Source organism: Amphiprion ocellaris, chromosome 20 (genome assembly GCF_022539595.1).
Source record: "Amphiprion ocellaris isolate individual 3 ecotype Okinawa chromosome 20, ASM2253959v1, whole genome shotgun sequence".
NCBI classification, from domain to species: Eukaryota; Metazoa; Chordata; class Actinopteri; family Pomacentridae; genus Amphiprion; species Amphiprion ocellaris.
The window spans coordinates 14,715,711-14,728,758 of record NC_072785.1 but is presented as its reverse complement, the minus strand read 5'-3'; the positions used below and the strand labels follow the sequence as shown (position 1 = coordinate 14,728,758).

General features: G+C 40.8%; 1 protein-coding gene across 2 annotated transcripts in view; it reads right to left on the bottom strand.

Moving 5' to 3' along the window:
- Window positions 1-13,048, bottom strand: part of eml1 (EMAP like 1) — a 61,815-nt gene that overhangs the window by 46,526 nt on the left and 2,241 nt on the right. The window lies entirely within an intron of this gene.

Sequence of the window (13,048 nt, the reverse complement as noted above, 5' to 3'; positions counted from 1 at the left end):
GGAAGCAATAGAGGAGGGGATAATAAAGGAAGAGAGGAGCGAAGAGGGCAGAGAAATAGAGTGGAAGACATGTTAAGGTAGGAAAGGAAATGAGAAAAGAGGACATTAAGAAAGGAGAGAAGAAAAAGTAGGATAGGAGAATAGGAGGCAAGAGGATATGAAAAAGAGAGGAGAAAGAAGCACAGGACAAAGGAGGCAAAGTGACTGGAAAGATGGAAATGGAAAGGAAATGAGAGAATAGCAGAGAGAGGAGGAGGAGGTAAAGGAAAGAATGGATAAGGTGGGAAGGAGAGGAAGAGATGGAGGAGGAGATGAGGAAAAAAGAGGGCAGAGGGAGTAGGAGACAAGGTAGGGTAGGAAAGAAAACTAGCAGATAGGAAAGAAAGGGAATAAAGAGGACATAAGGACAGAAAAGAAGAAAAAGTATGGTAGGAGGAAAGGAGTAAAAGGGACAGGAGACAAGAGGAGAAAGGGAAAAGAGAGAGGAAAGTGGAGAGGACAAAAAGGCACTGAAAAAGGTGGCAAAGGAAAGGAGAATAAGAAATGAGAGGAGGAGGGACATCAGAAGAGTGGATAAAGAAGAGGAAGGTGGAAAGGAAAGGATGAGATAGAGGAGGAGATAGTAAAAGAAGAGAGGAGAAAAGAGGACAGAGGGATGGAGCTGAAGATACGGTAGAGTAGGACAGGAAGCTAGCAGATAGGAAAAAGGAAGAGAAAATAGGACATTAGGAAAGGAAAGAAGAAAAGTGGGATAGGAGACGAAGTGAAAAAGTAGAAGAGGGGACAAGAGGACAGGAAAGGGTGGCAAAGGAAAGAAGATGAGAGAATAGGAACGGAGAGGAGGAGGAAAATGAGAAAAGTAGATAATGTAGGATGACAGTGGAAGCAATAGAGGAAGGAATGAAATGAAAGAGGAGAAAAGACGGCAGACAAATGGAATAGAAGACCTGCTAAGGTAGGAAACAAAATGAGAAAAGAGGACATTAAGAATGGAGAGAAGAAAAAAGTAGAGTAGGAGAAGAGGAGATAAGGGGATAGGAGACAAGAAGAGAAAAAGAAAAAAGAGGAGAGAAAGAAAGAGAAGACAAGGGAGATAAGAGGACAGGAAAAGGTGGAAAAGGAAAGGAAATGAGAGTAGAAAAGGAGAGGAGGATGAAAGGGAGGCAAGTGGATAAGGTACAAAGAGAGTGGAGGAAAAAAGGACAGGATGGGATATTAAAAGAAGAGAGGAGAAAAGAGGGCAGGTAGAGTAGATGAGGTAGAGTAGGAAAGGAAATTAACAGATGGGAAAAAGAGGCGAAAAGACTGCAGAGTAAGCAATGGAAAAAAGGAAAGAATTAAAGAGATGCAAGGACAAAGTAGGGTCAGAGAAAAGGAGACAAGGGGATAGGAGAAAGGAGGAGAGAACAGAGATAGGAGAAAGAAGGAGAGAGAAGATGACAGGAAAGGGTTCACTCAAACTGCATAAATAAATGAGTAAGTCAGTACAGAGCAGATACTGAATTATTCTCACACACAGTGGAGTCACACATCCTGTATGTCACTGTACGGAGTCACACGGGGACACAGCAACAAACCAGCGTCACATCTTTTCCTGCAGCCACCAAACATCTGAGCCGAACGTTGCCAGAGGATCTCTGCTGTGGCTAAACACGATTATCACTCTGTCCTCTGTCTGTCTTATCTGCCCCGCCACAGACAGCACAGAGGCCGAGCGATCCTTAAAACAAGGACGACAGGGGGAGAGAATGAAAGGGAGACGGGGGGATTGAAGAAAGAGAGAAATAAATGGGATAGAGGGGGAGGGGGAGAAACAGAAAATGAAAGTGCTTGAAGAGGCTGTGGGGGCTCAGAGAGAGGGACCAAATTAAAAAGTGAGCAGGGTGGGAGTTTAGTGAGGGGAAAAAAAGGGGGGAATCCCTACAGAAAAAAAAGAAATGGGGGGAAATTGGGAGCTGTTTAATTCTAACTGGGGGTTTTTGTATGTGCACCAGAAGGGGGGGTGTCTCTGCATTATTTATAGTTCAAGCTTGAAGGGGAAAAATAACAAGCCTAAAGAAGACAGACTCAGTGGCCTATATTCAGATTGGAAACACTTTCCCCTTTCTTCTTGGATCACAAGACGGAGTCGATGAAATCATACAAAGGCAGGGATGCTCCAAAGACAGCAGAGGGAGGAGAGACCATGAAAGGATGCGTTAGTTTCTCTCTATGTTTTTATAGTAGCCCAGCAGATGTGATATTATCTGTCTGTGCAGGTAGCTGCATCCGACACAATATCTTGAATCCAGCATGGTTCAAAAGACGACCACGGCTAGATTTGACCTTTAACGAGAAGATGAAAGGATGCAGTGCAGCACCTTTTAACGGCTGATCAGTTTATGGTTCATGGCCCTCCACGTTGTTGACCTCAGCGCTGCAGTGCTTCTCTCTCCCTCAGGAAAACACAGCACTCTGCTTCACTTATTACACAATAACATCAAGCCACCAACATCTACTGAGCTCAGCAGCAGCCAGGATTATTCAAGGAAACAAGGTGCTCCTTGTAGGCCAGCATTGTGTTTGCACACTGCAGTGCTTGTTTAGTGTAATCGCAAGAATATTACAATTTCAAAACACTCACAAAGTAAGCTCAAGTGTTGACCTTTATGCCATTTTACACATTGCTCTTTGTCTGCGCCTTCAGTTAATGTTCTTATCTACAGCTGAAATGTACTGAGGTATTTGCATTTCTGTGCAATCACTGTTTTAAGCTGCCAAAAGGCCACAACATCCAATGTTTTGATTCAGATACAAAAAGGAATTTCGTGCTGCTCCTTGCCCAGAGTGCAAGCGTAACACAGTAAACATCCTTTGTGTTTTGTTCTGGAGATTGCGAGTCACGGTGGTGTTTTGTCTGAAGGGCTTCAGATTATTGTAAATCTCACTGTGGGCCTGATTTGGGATCTAGATTAGGGACAGGTCTGGTGTGTGTGTGTGTGTGTGTGTGTGTGTGTGTGTGTGTGTGTGTGTGTGTGTGTGTGTGTGTGTGTCTGGCTCTCTGTGCTTATGCTCACGTGAGAGCAGGCAGCTAAAACTGGGACATATTCCCTCCAAAATCCTCCCCCATGGGGCGCTAAACCCCACCTAGGACCCAGCGGGTGGCAGGTGGTGGAACTGCTGCTCCGTCCCTCCTCAGTCCACACCTCCCCATTGTTCCCATCTTCTCTACAAATCAGTGAATCAGTTATAAAATAAACAGGATAGCGCTACAGACTCTGAGGATGTCCCACTTCTTCTAACTACTGCTGAGTGCGCCAAGCCCCTAAAACACAGTCAAATGTGCAAACTGGGGCAACCATGATACACATAGGGATTCACTAATTGATTGCTTTTTAATGAATACGCACATTAAAAGTGGCAATAATTGTTATATAATTACGGTCACAGTTAGCAGCTAGTAGCCAAAGAGCCAGACGTTTTCCTCCAGCTGACCAAAAACTGAGCCAAAAAAGTGAATATTGTACTTACATTCACTAGAAACATGACTCCAAAAGGTTCATGAATGTATTGCGCTATAGATGCTGGATGTGTAAGAAACAAGCTCGCCACATTAACTTAAAAAGTAATGATACCTCCAAGCTGCAGTTGCTGTTGCCCCCAAGTGGCCAAAAAAACAAAATCAGCTGTTAGCAATTTTCATCTATAGACTGTATATGTGCATAGACAGATGTAACCTGTGGCTTCTAAAAGTGAAGGCAGTGTAGTTAAAGTGTGACTTAAACCTGCATTCTTTGTAATGGCCGCCAGGGGGCGATTCTTCTGGTTGAAAAAACACGTCAGATCGTATAAAAGTCTATTAGAAAATGACCCCACTTCTCACTTGTTTCTGCCCTCAGTAAACATTTTTCTGACAGGTTTATAGTCACAATTGCTAGTTTTAAGCCTCCTTTAACACAAGGTGGTGTTCATGTTGTAAATTATGTCCCATTTAGAGGAAAATAGACGATAAACCAGAGTATGCTTAAGGGTGGGGCTACCTTGTGCCTGTCAGGTCGCTAACGTATTGGCATGCATGGCATCTTCAGGCTCTCAGTCAGATCAGTTGCTTGTTTGCTGCATCTGTTTTTTAGATGGTGATGGCCAAATGCCAAACATGAGCTTTCAAAATGGTTGATGGATGATGTCATGGTTGTAACATCTATCTTTTAAATACAGCATATGGTCGGACTTTTTCAGCTCTAGTTTCCCATTGTTTCCATTATTCTTTTGTCTTTCGTTCCTTTCTTTTTTTCTTTTTGAACAAACTTTGCAATTAACTGTAATTCCTAAAATATTTCCATTTGATGTATCAACCCATTCTTGTTTTCCCAATAATATGGAACCTATGATACTGTTTGGTGCATGTCTATTGTAGAATTAAAGAAACTTAAAAAATATTTAGAGGAGTATCAGTAGTTTCAAGAGGTTAAGCGTAAATTTAAATCATGCAGAAGCACGAATAGCCCAACAGTCACATAAGTCTATACATTCTGTAGGGTCAAAGTACATAGCCACCTATTTTACTGTAATATACCTTACCAGAGTTCAATGCCTTGCTCAAAAGCACTTTAACATGGCTTGGCATCCAGCCTCAAGTTCTCCGTTGCTTTCTCACCTGCCCCACTGACTCTGTTTTTACAGCTGTCAGTCTCGGGAGGCATTTGAAGGTCACGTTGGACATGAGTGGGCTGTTTATTCCTTTTCCTTTTTTTCAGAGAAAGAAAAAAAACTGCTGACATTGGTTTTATCAACAGATGATCAGTCAGTCTGTCAGTCGGCCAGGATTATACCCAATCAAATCCAGAGCTGAGGAGGAAACAAGGTCAATCCTCTGTATGATCCAGCCACCATCTGTGTGCCTGTCCTGGTTATTGGGCTGCTTTGTGCTTTACACCATGAATTAATCCAACCTGGGGTGATTCATACAAACACTGAGCTAAGACAAAGCTGGGTGACACATGCAGATTATTTTTTTTTACAGCAAGTCAAGCTGGACAGACAGCTTAAGACAGATTTACAGTATAAACACGTGCAACTCTAAGGTTTGTTTCAACTAGTTAAACAATACAGTGCGCTTGTGATACAAGGCCAGTTAAAACCTTTATCACATCTTTGCCATCACGTGAGGAAGTGAAATCAAAAAAAGAATAATCAGAAATACCAAAATATTCTATTTACAAATTCAAACTACTGAGTCAAACATAATTTTTAGACTGTCCACTATTTACTGAATTACCTGGAGACTGGGTAATATGTTCAATTTAAATTGTAAATGTAGCAGCAGGTAGCAAAGGTCACCCAGTATGAGCCTGTGCCAAAGTGAAAATGAGTCAAAAGGAAAGAGCGAGCATAAAACCCCCACCATGAAACAAGTGTTATTCATTTACTTCCCGGGTGATAACCCTCATGGGTTCAGCTGTCTGGTCATTGTGCCAGCGTGTCCTTTAACAGTGCAGAAAACTGTGAAATACTGCAGGTATACTGACTTTGGATTAAAGTGTTGACTGGATGACTTTCTAAATGACAGGTCTCAAAAGGTGAAAGTCACTGGTGCTTTATCTGATGCCCTTTTACCTTCCCCCCAGGCCTGTGTCCTTTCATAGCTTTTGTTTGTTTGTTTTATATAAAAACAAGTGTCAGTGTCATCATAAGGGCAGAGATGATTTTGTCATTGTGTGCCTGTTTAGTTGTTCTGAAGCTCACAGTCCAGTGGAGGTTGGTGCAAATGCTCCTCCTGGATATAAATGTGTCTAAAACATAAAACTGACTACAGGAAGAAGCATTTCTCTAGTTTCTCTATTACTGGGTGCTCAACAGTGTTTGTAGCGGAAGCCAATAATTAATGAAAAGTTAACGTTGGAACTTTTTACAGATATGACTTATATGAGAAGGTTTTACTGAGTCTTCTCTTGTTTTCACCAGTTTGGATCACTTGCTTTGAAGCAGGTGAGAAGGAATAATTAGCAAGTGCAGCCAAACTATAGACACAAATCTGACCTTCTCAAAGTGTAAAAATTCAGAGCCACAAATCTCTGCCACAATCTCTGCTGACCTTTGTCACCTGTTGTTCAGGTTGCTTCCATCTGGTCGAACGTAAAAGTTGCCAAGATGCAGGACCGAAAGATCAAAGAATTCTTTTGTCACGGCTGCTACTGGCCTCTTGAACAACCTCATGTAGTTCTATGTCTGTAAGTGAAATCTGTTGTGTTGGGATAATGAAACTTTAATTGTAGACCTGAAATGATTTTTTAGCATGCTGTAGTATACTGTAGCTTTGAGATAACACACATTGTTGAACTGCTAAGACATTCATGGTCCCCTGAGAATGACTCCTCAAGACTTCGGTGATCTGTAGACTGTTCGTGGTTTTGAGAGAAAAATCTCAGCAGCTATCCATTAAAATTTGACGTCCCTGGATGATGTTCCTGGATGATTTGCAATAACTGGTCATTCCTTAACCTTCATCAGGTAAAAAAATACATTTTTGCGATACTTAGTTTTTTTTTTTAAATAAACGGTCCCCCTCTGCAATGCTTTGTTCTTAGTGCTAATTAGCAAATGCAAATATCATCACGTTAGCCGTGTCATTCTGAGCATGTTAGTATACTGATTTACAGGAAATGTGCTTTAATTTTAAAACTTGACACTTAAAAAGCCATCTTCTCATATCTTAGACTTCCTCTGATAACAGCAAGATCAATCCCCAGGGCTTGACAGAGTCATATCTCATAAAAGTGGCTGCGTTATAGATTCACATAGAGAGCAGAGGATGTAATACAGTCTGTGACGGACAGGTTCACGCTTTTTAATAACTGCCTGGACAGGAGGGCAGAGATATAGGCCGAGAGAGATAGATTGAATGTGAGGGTAAGTCAGCTGAGTGGCTGTTGAAAATACATCATTCCCACCTGCTGGGGAAAATAACCTGTCATCTCTAATGCATGCTTATCAGAACAGGCCTGGGCCCAGATTAAAACATATTTTATGACACTGAATTATGAACTCGTGCTTTTGTGTCGGACACTATTAGCCTCAAGAATTGCCTGCTTGGTACTATATATATATATATATATATATATATATATATATATATATATATATATATATATATATATATATATATATATATATATGTCAGTGATTTCAGCTGATTTTCCATTTATCAGGGGAGTCTTACACTAATTAGGAGAGAACTGACAAGCCATTGTCTGCAGAAAAGCCGCTGTCTCGTGTGTGTGTGTGTGTGTGTGTGTGTGTGTGTGTGTGTGTGTGTGAGACAAATAGTTCAGTTTAACCCATCAAGATCAACTAGAATCCACAAAGATGAGCCATTGTTGAGAGTTTTTGTTATCATGAATTATACGGTGGAAAATGTGACCTAGTTTCAGTGGGGAGAGAATCCAACAGTGATAACAGCTCTGTCTGGGAAGCCAGGAGAGGCTGCGACACACAGAATATGAGGACCTTCATGGCAACAGAGGTTCTGGATTCAAACCTATAACACGATATTTGCTCTGTGACTTATCTCAGCAAGTCATCAGCTTCTTCCCTGCCACAATAATTACATCACCACAAGTAAAAAAAGACTGCTAGCACCTCCGCAGTGCTGCTGGTGTGGCTAAAAAAATGCTCAGTGCAGAATATCTACAGTATAGAAACTATCTTGTGTCATCTTCTGCATCAAACTCTACTTCTAATATTGAATATTTCATCTACACTGGAAACAGTCAGCTAACACATATTGTGTAGTACATTTTGTCATACCAGTTGAGAAAAACAAGGCCATAAAGGATAAAGGGAAATGGCAGCTCTACACTGCAGAGCTCTGTCGTCGGCCACACAAGCTGCAGCGATGCCAAATAATGATGTTAGGATTGAGGAAAACTGGGTCACCACTTGTGTTTTAATGCAGTCTTTTGGTCATGGACTCTAACAGCATTATGCATGTTAAAATCCTCTGCCAGACTCTGTAATATCTACAGAGACCCGCATTAACTCATATTGACAGAAAGAAGGAGTCATATGTTAATGGCATGAACACAAATACTGATTCCCTCTGAATCCCGTAAAGTTTCTGTTGGTTTTTTGCTCCTGTCCTGTTTTTACTCACTGTGGGCTCCTTTTTCACTGCAATATAAAGTCCTGCGCCTTTATGGAAACAGCAAAACCATGACTCGAAGTGGAGATAATTTAAAGTTGTCTTTGGTGAAGGTAACAAAGTTACACTGCCAATAAATCACATCAAAAGAAAAAACTAAAATTGAATTCCTTTGATTAATTATTTTATTAAAAACACAGGAAAGTGGCTACATTTGCTACCAATACTGTGAACATCTGACACTTATTTGACATTTGCAGTTTTAGCTTGCTTCCATACTTGTCTCCTATTTGCTCTGTCTAAACACACAGCCTGCAGTTCAGTCCAGTTCAGCCGAAAGTTTTAGAATTTTGTCACATGACTGTTGGTTGCAGCTGAGTCACTAATGACTTATCAGTAGCACCAAGAAGTGCAGAATTTTTTATTATTTTTTTTACAGAATCTAGTTACTGCAAATGTTTGTTTTGGGCAAAAACTAAATCAGAGATGTAGAACAAAATGGTTTTGATTAAATATCACAATTTTAAACTTTGATTTGGTTAATTTACCAGACAGAACTGAACCTCATGCATGAAGACAACATGCTTTTCTAACCTGCTGGTTGGCTTTGGGGTTCAGGGGGTTAAAATAAAACAGTCAACACAGCTACAGTCATTGCAAGATAAACACGACTGCACTTATTGGACTCAAGGTAAATGATAGTGAAAGTGTTTTGTGGCTCAGGCTTGACACGCAACAAATCGTATCCCCTGTTAAGCCTCCATGGACGCTGTGTGAAGACAGACTTGGGAGAGAGACAGAGAAGGCACGTGAGTGAAGACGAAGAAAATCTGCTTTTGACCTGTAAATAGCTCCTAATCCTGCGGCTGGAGACCAGTGTTACATGTTCTACTGCAGCTCCTCTTCCTCCTACAGTGGTATATATAAGCCTGCCAAGCACAGTTCAAACAGCACTAAAAATATAGGGCACCAAGCCTCTTGCATATATATTATGTGTTTGTCTTATAAAATCTCTCTCGAACACGGTGATGTTCAACAGATATAATGTTGTCCGTGTTAAGCATCTTAGTTTAACATTTATCGCTCAGTGTCATCCAACATAAATACGCAGCTTAGTATCATCTAACATTCGGCTGAGTTTTACAACAGTGTTCATAGTTTGCAGCTGTAAAACCAGGAAGTGAGTCAGCTGTTCTAAAAGCCAAACGCTTAGTTCACCAGATTTGCAGTACTTTATTTCCCACAGGGTTTTTAAATTTTGCCAAAAAATAAGCTCTGTGGTGAACCAGAGTTTAAAATTCTGTTGTATGACGCACATTATACCTCTCAATGCCTTCTCTGTGAGTTTTGAGGCTATACTTTACTGCACACTAAAAACTGTCATAATGTTGAAACCCAACGTCACCAGCTGTCATTCAGAAATGTCATCACCACCTAGCAACAGTGGCATTCAGAAGGATCATTTAGCACCCTTCATAGTGTCCTAAAGTGTCAAATTCCTTTCATAGTAAAAATAATACAAAAGTGTAAAACTTTTCCATTACAGTGAAATACCAGCATTCAAAAATTTACTTTCAGTCCCTCTCTGATCATTAATTTAACCCTCAAAAATATATCTTTATCTATTGAAGTTACATGTTTGAAAGTTTTTTCCCCAATGAAAAAATATTTCTTTCTGCCTTAAAATAGCTTAGATGTAACTCTGCTTCATTGCTTCCTCTAGACTCTGTAGATCTATGAGTATACTCACTTGCTGCAGCAGGAGCACACCAGCTCACTTATGACTCTGCTCCTACAGGACTGACTTTTCTTTACAGGACTTTTATCTACAGGATTGATTTCATAATTTATTTTGCTCATGATCATGAAACACCATATAGACACGGTAACAGGGTTAAAAAAAACAAAAAAAAAACCTTGAAACTTGAGGTGCTTAAGGAAAACGATGTCAGTATTATTAGCAAAAATCCTTGCAGTATCAAAAATAAAAGTATTCACTGTACAGACAACTGGCCACTGCGAGTAATATATTAGATTATGTAGTGGATTATACAATGATAATAAATCACATTCAAGTGTTAAAGCCTTCAATTTACTGGTTTCTCTTTACACTGCTGGTTAACTCAATATGTACAGTTTGACAGTAGAGTACAGTAAATTTGATTAGGCCATTATTGAGTTTTTGTGTGAAATGTAATTTTCTCTAAGTGTAACTGTTCAAAAACAATCACACTAATTCACTTTAAGATGTAGTCAAATAGCAGTACATTTAGCCAGTGTAGAAGTAGCCCCAAAGTAAGTAAAGGTACTCACCTTTGCACCACTGGTTGACAAACAAGGGCAAGCACAAGGACTTTCAACACAGACTTAAACGCATCTTATATGATAATAATAATACACACTCCAAAACTGTAAGACTGGATGGCAAGCCAAAAGTATACCACAATCTTCAGGTGTATTTATCTTCCAACAATAGATTTCCTAAAAAGGTGAATTCTTGACTCAGCCTCAGTATTTTGCATACACTATATGGTTCAATGTTAGGGCAATAGGAGCTTTCTTGTTTCAAGCCGCTCTTCAGTGCTACAATCCAATGCTTTGGATATGACATATTCACCCTCAAATGATGGTAACCAGTGTGACGATCAGCAAACACCTCTGCCTCCATTGACACATTTGTGACATTTGCTTTAGAAGACTTTACAATCTGTGCAGAATACAGCACCCTCTATATTTGGATAATCAGTGTGGTGCAGAAGAACTTTGAAAAGAAACCATTTAATGGGGGAAAAAAAGGGACACAAAGAGGAAATTAAGCCAGAAAAGGAAGGCTTCTTTGAGGCTGGTGTGATATGCAGCTGTACATGTGCAGAGATCAGGATTGAATTTTCAGCAAGCACACAAGAAACCACTTTGAGAGGACTGACATGAACAGAATTGATGGCAGGCAGGAGAAAAAACAGGCAGAGTGAGATGGAAAAGAGTGTGAAAAGATAAGAATGTGACCGTAAAGGGTGTCTGCTGCATTATTCTGTGACATTCTGAACATCATGACACCACATCAAATCATATTGTGGGTATTACTTGAGCCTTCATTGCCTCTGTGTCAACCTTTGATACCTCTTCCCGCCTCCTCCTTCCCTCCCTGACCCCTTCGCCTTCACACTAATGATGCCATGGAAGTGGGGAGGAAGGGTTATAAAGCACAGTAACTTCTCTAGATCTAATCTATATGTTAATGAGGCATAATGTGGACAGAGAAGTAAAACAGGATTGTTGTAATTCAGTGGACTGTAGTCTATAGAAATCTATACAACCACGGCTGTGTGAGGCCACTGAAAGCAGCACCGGGCAGGTCAGCAGGGGGGATTGAAATTCATCAGACGTCTACTGGGAAAATTATCCATTCATCTAAAGGACAGCAATCTAAAACCACCTCATCATCAAATTCCAGCAGTGCTGTGGCGCGTAATATGGACACACACTGTGTATCCCAGAATGTGCAGGGATGTGCGTTCTCTCAAGCAACGTCAACATTAATCACATCTGACTTGGCTGCTGAAACATCCATGTGCACCCTTCCCCCATTTCCTGAACACCCAAGAACTCTGCACTGCACTTTCTCCTCATACAAGCCTGCATCAACACACACACACACACGCACACGCACACGCACATGCACACACACACACACACACACACACACACACACACACACACACACACACACGTATGCATAGATACTGGATGCACACAGAACTGATTTTAACATGGGTGAAAATTCATACGCATGCAGTGTTATCTTTTATTCACTTTTCATGCATCACCTCCCACAGCCTGATAATATATCTCCCTTGTGCTTATTCTTTGCATTTCATTTTTTAAAAAAAATCTTTTTGTTCATATTTGCTGCATCAAATATTTTGCCCTGCTCTTGCCTGGTGTCTCCTCTCCTGCTCCTTTCAAAGTCAAAGCATCTCAACCCTCCGATCGATACAACCTTAAATAAACTGTGCTGAAGAAAGCGTCTGCTACTTCCCTCTAATGTTGTAGCAGCAAGTCTGATCCTTGTGCGTGCCATTGTGCACACACACAAACACAAGCCATCGCTCTCGAACCTGCATGACAAATGAGCCATTTTGGCCCCTTCGCTAACATGAGGAATAGGTTTCACATCAGCAAAGCTACTTGTCCTCATATTCAGGGCACAGATGGAGGCCTGACGTCAGCAGGCCGTGACGCCATCATCATCTGTCATCTGCATTTCTGAACACATACACTCTAGCATGCCCACGCAAACACACAAGTCTCCATGTACAGCGTGGTATTGCAGGTAAAAGGCTTCATCTCTGGATGCTGATGATTTTCTGTCACATAAAGACTTGTCAGCTCCCATTGATGCTTTCATAAGTCTCAGTTACATGACTCACTACAGCCAGACCTGCTTTCATTTCTCACCAAATTGATCTCCTTGGAGACTCGTCGCCCCTTCACTCCCCCTCTGCCCTCCATCTCTAGCTCCATTTTCTTGACTTCATATCTTTCCTCCCTTTCATTTCCCCCTCTTATGTCATATCTCATTTTCTCCACTGTTGTATCCCATCTCCTTTTGTGTCCCAAATCCCATTTTCTTCTTTTTTTTCCCCCTCCTGAACTTCCCACTTTTCATAACCCTGAGCTTTTCCTTCACTCTGTCACTGCCATCGTTCATAAAATGTGCTAATACTGCCACCTGCAGGACAGTCTTTGTCATACACTTGAAAGTCATTGATGGAAGTATGTGTTAAAACAAAGAAAACTCTCTTTGGAGCCAAAACAGTAAAAACTACAAACTCAGCTAAATCCTATTGCACTGTTGAAGTTTTCCTCTACAGATTATAAATACCACAAAGTAACAAGATGCCTTTTTGACATAAGAGTAAAAAAAGT